The following is an 11204-nucleotide window of genomic DNA, read 5'->3' on the forward strand; positions in this document are numbered from 1 at the left end:
CCTATTCCCCATGATTAAGTTTATTCTTCCATGCTCCACATTCTCACTTCTTCTTATTCCCTGCAAATCAGAACATATATGAATACCACAACCGGTATCAAGGACCCAAGAGTTAGAATGGGGTGAGTTATTAGATAAGATAGTGTAAATACCTGCATGGTTGGGTTTAACTTTCCCATCCTTCACATCTTGCTGGTACTTTGGGCAGTTCCGCTTCCAATGTGACTTTTCATGGCAATAGAAGCATTCAGCCTCTTTTGGGTCAGAAGAAGGAGTGACGAAACCTTTCTTGGTTCCACTTGAAGAAGAGCCATCAAGGGTCCTAGCCTTGGTACCCTTCGAAGAGCTCTTCCTCTTCTTCCCTCGACCTTTCCCGATTGCCAAAACCAGGCGGAGTTTGGAGTAGGAGTGTTAACAACCGACATACCCTTAAGACCTATTTCTGCGGTCTTGAGGAGTCCCTGAAGTTTGCTGAGTGTGACCTCTTCCTTATTCATGTGATATGTCGTGCGGAATTGATCATAGCATGATAGTAAGGAGTGCAAAATGATATCTATTGCAAGCTCCTCAGGTAAGTTCACATTAAGCTTCAGCAACCGATCCACATACCTTTGCATTTTTCTGCATGTGGCTCGTGACGGATTCCCCGTCCTTCATCATGGTTGTTATGATAGAGCATATGATTTCATACCTCTCTTGTCGTGCACTTTGATGGTATCTTTCCATCAGATCTTGGTGCATTTCAAAAGGGTAGAAGTCCTCATAGGACTTTTGGAGTTCCGCTGTCATGGTGGCCAACATGATGTATGCCACTTTTGTAGCATCCCTTTCATGTGCCCGGAAGTCAGCGATCTCCTGGGGAGTTGCAGTGGTCTCATCAACAAAGTGTAAAGTGTAATTTCATGGATTAGCACCTTATTCACATTTTCCTAAAGTAACTAAGATTGGGAGTTTAATAAAAGCATTTAGTTACTTTATATTATTCATCATACTTTTAATGAAAATTTATAAGTCCTTGTCCTACCCGTTCAGCTAACGACCCTCCACCGATCAAGGAAGCGGTGGGTGAGAGTGGACACCCATTAAGTTGCCATTTTATAGGCAACAACCTTATACCCCCTTATAGACCGGCTTCGTGAATGAGGTGTACTAGTGGTAAGACGACTTGACGTTATACATATATATATATATATATATATATATATATATATATATATATATATATATATATATATATATATATATATTAGTAACTTATAATATTATAATGTGTAAGGGTTGAATTTTAACTTTTAAAATTCTAAGGGTTGGAACTAAAGTTTTAATCAAGACTTTACATGTTCCAAAACTTGAGGGCAAGTTTTGTAAACTTCCAAAACTTTTGATTTCTTATAACTTATGAATTAATTGAGTAATAAAAATGAAGACTCTTCATTTTTATAACTCTTGTGTTCTTTTAATGGCTTTAATAAAAGTGAGACTTTGGGTTTTCCATAACTTGAGGACAAGTTATGGACTCCATTAAAACACATTATGATCATGAATTAAACTACCATGAAGGTTACAAACAATTCCTATGATCATCTAATCTTCATAAGTTCAAGAACATGAATATGAACACTTTCAAGAGTCAAAAATTACACTTAAAAAAACTTGTAATTTTAATAATTGCCATTGTAAATGGATTAGCATAAACATTACACCATCTAAAACAAGCTTTAAAACATCAAAACAGTTTAGGGTAATGTTTCTAGTCCATTTCCAGCAACAAATGTGCAAACTTTCATACATGCAGAAAACAGAAAAACGAATTTTTTCCAAGCTGTTTGCACACAAAAAAAAAACAACAAACAAACCTAGGCTCTGATACCACTGATGGGTTTTGAGCATTCTAACACTTCATAAGTGTACATGCAACCCTAATAACCTTGGATCTATGTTTGTCTAATAATCATGCAAAGTTGAATTCCAAGGTTATATTCCTATCTAGCATACATGGGGAACATTTTTAACTTGAATGAAAGATAGAATAACTTACCTTGTTGTTGATTATGGTCCTTGAAACCTTGTGAGCCTAGCACCCCAAGTGTGATGCCTCAAATGCTTCACCCAACACCAAATGCAAAGGAGTAAACTTTGAGAGAATCTTACACTTGCAAAATCGGCTCTAGCCCTCTTGTTTCTTAGTGTCACCGATTTTGGTGGAGAACATGTTGCTTATATAGTGTGTCACATCTAGGGTTACACCATGTAAACCCTAATGTGGCATGACTCTTCATTTCCATGACCCATGGGTTTGTAACTCCCATGGAGCCTCCATGGAGCATTCAATGGGTTTAACCCAACTTGATTATCCATGGAGCCTTTTAGCCCACTATACAAGTTATGGATGATTTACATGATCAACCCATATATTTAATTAGTCATCTTTTGATCACTTAATTAATCCTAGATTAATTCTTGATCAATACTAATTAAATAATACTATTAATATATTAGAACTTATAATATATTAATAAACCACAAGTGTTATTTCTCTCATTTAGTCTATCCAAATGCATGATGCCATGCAACCCAAATGGACCATGCCGGGTCGGGTCAAGTACATACCAGAAATAATTATGGACTTAGATACCTTATCCAACAGCTACAACTCTGGACTTGTGCATTGCCGATCTTCCAAATATGACATCTTATGGTGATGATGAGTTAATGTTAACAAACTTGATTTCTCAGTTACTGTTCCTGCCATTATTATAGTACACTAGCGTTAATGGTAAAGTGATCATACCTTTTGGTCATACGCTATGATGGGAAAAACTTATTAGGTGCACCTCCGGTGGTTCTATCTTTTCTTGCACTCGCCTTAGGAGGTGTTTGTAAAAATGTTTGTACCTAATGTCCGTGGAGCTGCGTTATCGATGCAGATGTCATTCACATACTTTTTCCCTATGAATCCTCATATAACAATTGGCTCACCCCAGATGATTGTTGTTGTGATAATCCTATACATCGAATATAAACTTGTCTCCTTCCCAATATTGGCTTGGTTCTAACCGCTCCAACTATTTGAACATAAAAAACACCCTTTCTCGAGCTCTTAATCTTGGGTTCTACTAGTGCGATACTCTCCAATTGATTAGATGGAAGTCCTCTTATCAAATCACTAATTGCCTAAATTGTATATTTGTTTCTAGTTCCCTTCTTAACATGGTACATTCAATAGTGCCAGGCCCTGTGGAATCATGAAACTTGCAATATCAGCCATGCTCTTTACTATTTGACTGGTATCCGTTCTTTTCTCCGCCATTCTTACTATTTCCACTTAATTTTTGCCTCTATTTCTTAGTTGCAGCTAATTCTGACCCTGCTACGGGAAGTAACCATGTCGTTGCATTCTATTATTATCATATCTTTGGTTTTCTTGGTTGGTAGCCTTGAGGTAAGATGTTTTACTATCTTTGCTGATGTACAACCTATCTCCCTAATCACTCTTGTTCTTCTCTAATGCTGCTTCTTCTTGTTTCATGAACCAATGAACTCTTTCCATCATGTATTTTTATTGAATTTGGCGGTTTGCCTACCAACTTTTTAAAGCCCATAAGTGAAGGCAGTATGACTATATTGTCTTCTCGTTCTGGTGCATTAGGTGTTGCTTTGTTGAATAAAAAAACAAAGGCTTGTAACGACTCATCCTCCCGTGGACTGCTACCTAGGATAACTTGGTCATCCGATAGTTTGTTTGTCTTAAGAGCTTAAGAGATTATTTTATTACAAGAAGAAGACTAGAATCTTATCAAGTTGATTTATTGTTGGTGGATATCTCTAGAGAACTTCTACCTTGAAGTTTCATGCCATACTTCATCAACTTCCAATCTCCCATGAGAATCAAAGTCTTCAAAGCTTGTAACACTTTTCTTTCTATGGTTGTTTTTATATCTTTCTAAGTCTTGCAAAAGATCCTTGGTGGGTTAAAATAATTTTACTTTTATTCAACAATTTTAAAGCTTCTGTTGCCGTTTTTACCGTTTGTGAAACCGGATTTTTGAATAAAAACCTAACAATTGGTATCAGAGCCATTTTTGCAAGAATAGTTAGATTATTTGTTAAGTTGATGAAATCTTTGTTTTTGGAAAACATAGATGATTTTCTCTTTGCAAGAAAAATCCATACATATTTTATATGACAACTTTAAAATGTTTATAATTGTTATTTTTGACCAAAAGTTTACATGCATCTTTTTGCTCATAAAAGTTGTCTTAGAAAAACAAAAAGATGTTTCATATAATTTTAAGTATATAAATGTGTATGATGTGCACAAACTTGCCATAGATCTTTGTGTTGTTGCATGTGTTGATTTATTTAAAATGGTTGTAACTATTTATTTATTCATATGGTATGTAATAATTAAATAGATAGTTTTCATTTGTTAATTTTTGTAAGTAATAGATTAGTTTTAGAAATAGTTTATTTTTATAAAAATGTAACAAGAATGAAGATGGTGTCCATTTTGAAGATAAAATGTTTATAAACTTGATTTTATTAAAGTTTCTCAAACTTTATAAAATTATTTTTATAAACTTGCTACAATGTGTTGAAGGAAGTGAGAGCACATGAAGACTTTACAAGATAAAGGTCCCTTATGTCTCTTTAGGAATGGACTTGATAATTTTGTGATAGCTCACAAAATTATTACTAGTTTATGGCTTGGTTTATGCACATATGTTATAATTGTTATGCATTTTGTGTTGTTTTATATTTATGAAATTATTATATTATGGCTGATAAACTAGTTTTCAAATGATAAGTAATATTTTGAACATAAATAAACATCACAAGGAGTTTGGTTTTAATGAAATTTACCTTTTTAACATAAGATGCTAAAAATAGTTTTAAAATAAAACAAACTTTATCGTTAAAACTTGTAACCGGTAAAATTTCGGGATAAAAATTATATAAGTTTAAAAATTGAGATTTATAAAATTACCAAACTCCAAACCTTATTTTATAAAAGAAAGTTTTATTAAAAGGTTTCCAAATGTTCCAAAGCACTCAAACGATATAACTTAATACTAGTTATTAATTTAAAACTTTGATCGCGTTAATTATATAAAACTGGTTTTTATATATAGAACATTGTTAAAAATGTGATTTCACATGAAATAAGATTTTTTAAAGTATATCATGGTTTATTGAATGTATGCAATAACCATGATATAATATGTTTTTTAAACTAGAATTACAAAAAACATCAAAGACCCCTCACAAACCTCAAATCTATACAATTCTTTTTTAAAGAACACTCACAAGTCTCTTGTATGCACTAGTGGGATAAATGATACCTAACAACGTAGTGTTATCTTTTGATGGCCGAGGTGTTTTTCGCGATTTCTATAACCAAGTTATAGGCCGATTACACAAGTTTTTCAAATTGGATGATTTGATCGGAAATCTCTTGTGATAAAGGATACCTAAGCAAGAGAGTTCCAAGGCATAGATGGGATCAAACATATCTAATTAAATTTGTTATTAGCGATCCAATAAATCTAGGAATTATATGGTAAGATATAATTGATAATCGATATCTACCGGGTTGAATTCGGATGAATGAGATAAAGGACACCTAACCATTTATTTGTTTTGAAACTTGGATTCTAGACTTTGATAATTAATGTTTTTAGAAACTAAAAGGGTATTAATTATTAAAGATTAAATATTGAAAATACTAAATGAATTTTGTTAAAATTTTATAGATTTATAATCCACTCTCATAACCATGAATTGTCATTTTTTTTTAAAATGACTTAATGAAAAAATAGCATCCAATAAATACAACTTCAATGAATGGGTTCATGTCTTAAAAGACAATTTCGTGAGAGATGTGAAATTATGTACGCTTAAAGGTCCTATTCCTAAACAAATTGCTTTGAGCAATAGACCTGAATATGACACCTAGTAAATGCATCACAGTGATGCTCAAGATGCTTCTAACATCATACTAGGAACAAATATTCATGACTTCTAGGAAGTTTTGGATAATTTAGATATATATATATATATATATATATATATATATATATATATATATATATATATATATATACATATGTGTGTGTGTGTATACATACATATATATATATATATATATATATATATATATATATATATATATGATAATATAACAGGTTAAGCAATATTCCCATAAATATAGTGATATTTTGTTGGAATAGTGCAAGGCTAATGATCTAAGAGGCCCATGTTTTATGGACTGAAACACTTAAGCCCAAAAATCCAATAAGCCCCACATAGATGGATCTTGTTTCTTTTGTGAAGAAACTGGATACTAGTAGAGGAACTGCTCCTCCTATCTAGAAAGAAAGTCTGGAAGAGACTAGTACTTCAGGTATTTACTGGATAGAACTCATAGTTTTTCGTATAACACTCAAGTACATGGTACTTAAATGTTAATCTAATATTTGTAACTTGATTGCAGATATTTACAGAAGAGTAACTAGCTGAGTACAAGCAAGTTGCAAGTACACTCTCAAAGTTTAGTTTATGATTTATGTTAGGAACATAATATACTTGTATTGAAAAAACAATATTTGTTTTGGAACAATGTATGTTTTAAATTTAGCATGTCTAAATATATGTCTCAGTTATTCTATTTAAATGTTTGATTATTTAATTGATTGTTTTTAATAACGATAATATTCATATTCTGAAATGATTAACTTCTATTTATGAGACTAGATCTATTAATAGAATTATAAAGTAAATATCGATATTTTAATAAATAAAATTAAGTTCTATAACATTGTTATCTTTATTATAGAAATGAAATACATATATTCCAACTTCAAGAAAAGGGATCTTTGAAGGCCAAGAATGTAGTTTATTTGTAATATGTGAATCTTATTTATATATAAAAGATTCCTAATAATATTTTCACTAAAGTGTTGAGAAAAATAACTATTGAGGAACGATACACCTTGGTGTATGACTTCCTTTCTAATGAATGTCTATGATTAAGGACAAGATACAGCCTAATAATACCATCTAAAGCCTTCGTGATGATAAAGGTGAATTAAACTTTACTTGATATAGTTTACTTTCTAATCGGTAGAAATGTCATCCTTTTAACCTTTTTGGGGTTATACTTCAATCACTATTAATTGTATCTAGAATACAAGAACCAAATAATTATATAATTGTAGAATATTCTAAAAAGGGCATTTAGATTGTTATATATATAAACCCACCAAGAATAAGTTCCTTTATTCCTATGAAAGCTGAGTTAGCAGAAAGCAAGTTTCTAATAACAAAGCAAGTGGGAGGCACATGGAAGTTGAAGTAGTTCAAGAAACATAGCCTGATGTAACAATTGTTGGCACTAGTTTTAACAAGAAATTGTTAAATATGAAGAATAGCTATTCATAAACACAAATTGTTCACAATAATGGTAGAAATCATCTATGACTTGAGAAATGTGGAATCTCTCATTGATGAGTTCTTGATGGTTATATTAGATCTTGGGTCTGAAAAATGATTTAGAGTCAAGAACATTGAGATGTAATCCATGTTTAATAATCAAGTATGCGCTGGATTACTCTTACTCTCTATAGCAAGGCTAGAAGGAGTAAGAGATTCTTCTAGAATGAATATATACGTGTATATATATACAAATTTAGTAATACTTGTTATATAAGGATTTTCTCATACTCATGTCATTTACTATGGTCCTTATCATACTCATGACATTGACTATGATCAAACCTTTTCACAAGTAGCTATGATTAGATTAACGAGAATATTATTTACTATAACTTTGTATTCTTAATATGAGATATAGCAAATAGATTTCAAGAAAGATCGCTTTTCTTAATAGACATCTACGAGAATATATCGATATACCTTAACCTGGAGGTTTTCTTAATCCATGTTGTCATAACAAAATGTGTAATGCTTGAGATCCACTTGTGGATATAAAGAAAACATTTCAAGGTTGGAATCATCATTTTTATATATAAATACAAGGTGTACTTTAATATTAAAATGAAGATGACATTTGTAATTACTAAGAACTAGTGAGAGGATAGTGATATTCCTAATCTTGTATGAATGAGACATACTTAATCATTTTAAATTACATTCTAACTATGCACGGTCATATCACCTTGACTCGAAAAGTGTTTCTAAAATGAAAGACTTAGGAATGACAAGATACATTCTTGGAATGTAAAATCTATAGAGATAGATAAAGATGAATGTTAAAAGTTGTAAATTCTTTTGCATAAATTAACAATATCTTGAAATAGGTCAAGATACAAGACTCCTTTGGAGGATTCTTAGCATTGTCGCATGACACCATTTTGAGTCTGTCTCAAAAAGGACCAAGCACATAGGTTTGAGCTAGACGAAATGATTTATATTTTATTTGCTTGGAAAATGAATCCATCATTTATGTCATATCATGAGATACAAATTGAATGCATGATTAAGTCACTGGATGACTATGATAACATTTTAAGAGTACTAAAGAAGAACTAAGGGAATGTATATGATATAATTAGTTTAGAATAAAATCTTGATGTAAAGAGCTACATATGATTCTGATTTCTAAACAAATATAGATAATTATGAATTATAATTAGATTATGACTTCATTGTGGAATGAAGAGTAAGTTTAATTGGAATGTGGCCCAAGAAAAACATAGTAACAAAATGTGACAACCCGAAATTTCTATCCTGTACAACCATTCACTTCAATAGGAATCAAAACTGTTTCTGCTAATTTTCAAGCTTTTTGGAATAAGTTTGAGTATTTTAAGTTTGAGTATTGTAAGTGTTTCTAGCCCTTTTAAGTTGATATATTGCTTAATCTAGTGATTTAACACACTTCCATCCGTGAAATCATTCCAAAAGGTTAGATCTTCAAGTTTCACCAAGAACACCAAGAACACACACTAGTGTTCTTGGACTTTTAGCACCTTTTCAAGCCTCTATCTTGTAAGTACTTCTATCCTAGAGTATAATAAGGCTTGTTACACTTCTAAACATCAAGAAAACACCCAAGAAAGTCAAGATCAAAGGTGTTTACGGTCCAAGATGTTCTTGGACCGTAAACCCTAAAAAGGGTGCCAAAGTGTGCCCTAGTCCCTCCTAAGCCTTGGAAACTAGCATAGATCCTTTCCTTGATGAGCTTAGCACTGGAAAACATCAAAAGACCATAAACCATATGGGTTTACGGCCGTAAACCCAAAGGAAAATGGTCTAAGGACCGTAAACTCCAATTAGGAGTGAAATGGTGCCCTAATAACTTCCATAGGCTTATACTTCAAGTAGAAATACTTCTAAGGACTTGTAGAGCTTCAAAACAACACATGGTCAAAGAAGCATGAGTTTACGGCCGTAAACTCATGGGTTTACGACCGTAAACTCAATGAGTTATGGTCATAAAATCGTAAACTCAAATAAGGGGTTCCCTTGAACCCTAAACTTAATAGCAATGTCCTACAACATTTAGATACAATCCTTAGCACTTATAACACTTATATAAAGTGTTTTTCATGCCCTAGGATGTCTTAACTCTGTTAATATATGTTAACTAGGATCATTGTGTGTGTATAAGTCTTCACTTGACACCTAGCAATCCTATATCATCAGTTCATCCAAACCACTCACTACAGGTGAGTTCATACCCCTTAATTAACCTTTTAAATGTTTTTAAATGCTTTTATGGGGGGGGAATACAAGTTGAATTGTTATAGTTATTATATCAATCACATGTGATTAATAACTACTAAACAAGTGGATTTCTTACTTTTCAAACTGTGTTATCAAACTGTTTTACTTCAAACTGTTTTACAAACATTTTTACATATCAATTACTTTTATTAAACTCTTTTAACTTATATTCAGTGTATCTATATAAATATAGTTATATAAGTAGGATTGAAAGGACTTAGGATTGATAGCTCACCTTACTTCATGTTCCTTGTTTGGTTGTGGACTTAGGGCATACAGGTTATTTGTCCGAAGGTCGTTTGAATCCTAGTTATATATCATGTATATGTGTGTAGATATAAAAGGTTACTTCTTTCATTCAGTTCAATGCCTTTGGGTAGCAAAGCTATACAAACCTGTTCATATACACAAACAACATTACTAGTAAACTATAATAGGTATAGTTTACGAAGATACTATTACTAGAACAATGAAACATACAATGAGTCAGTTCATTCATGAGTAATACATAGTGATGAAAAACAAGCATAATACAGAGTGATGAGAAACAAACATAAATACATAGTGATGAGAAACAAACGTAATACAGAGTGATGAGAAACAAACATAAACACATAGTGATGAGAAACAAACATAAATACACAGTGATGAGAAAAAAAACATACAAGCTAGACAGAGAAAGAACACACAATACAACTAGCACATAGATATACATATACAAATACATATACATTACATTCAGTTATGTGGGCCACCTAACGGGGGACATGGCACTACCTGTGATGACCCGTTTTGTATCCAGAATCTCCTTAATTGGGGAGCGTATGAGTTTGTGTATAGATCTATACTGGATTGACTATCCTACACCTTGCTGCTCGCTACAGTGGGACTTGCAAGTCTACGGGTGCCAAACGTCATTTCTTACGACGTCTTCCATCGTCGTTTTACTATTGAGTCGGTAGCAGGATACAGGCCGATCACATGGTACTTTAAATAAAAATAGGTTTAAAGTAATTAGTACAACAGTAGTTACTTAATACAACACTACAATACTATTTCATTTTCCCTTTACATTTACCTTGTAACATTCACACAACAAACAATAATGTGAGAACTATATTTTTGGTTATTGATAGTCAGCTTTGGGAAAATACACACTCTTACAAGAGACACACACACAGATACTAGAAGCCTTGGTAGAAGGCTACTTTTAGTAGGAAACATAGGGTTTTCTAGGAGAGTTCAAACAATTACAAACTTTTGCAAAACTTACAAATTACAAGACTTACAAAACACTTTCATTCAACTACAGACACTAATATACTTATGATCTCACCAGCTTTAAAGCTGATACTCGCTTTCAAAATAACTTGTATTCTCAGGTCGCCAGTAGACAGGTACCGGAGCCAGGTTTTTGCGAAGATGGAGCTCGTTCAAGACTCATCTTTATTTTGATG

The sequence above is a fragment of the Lactuca virosa genome, chromosome 9, assembly GCF_052849685.1.
Source record: "Lactuca virosa cultivar CGN04683 chromosome 9, Lactuca_virosa_CGN04683_v6, whole genome shotgun sequence".
NCBI lineage: Eukaryota > Viridiplantae > Streptophyta > Magnoliopsida > Asterales > Asteraceae > Lactuca > Lactuca virosa.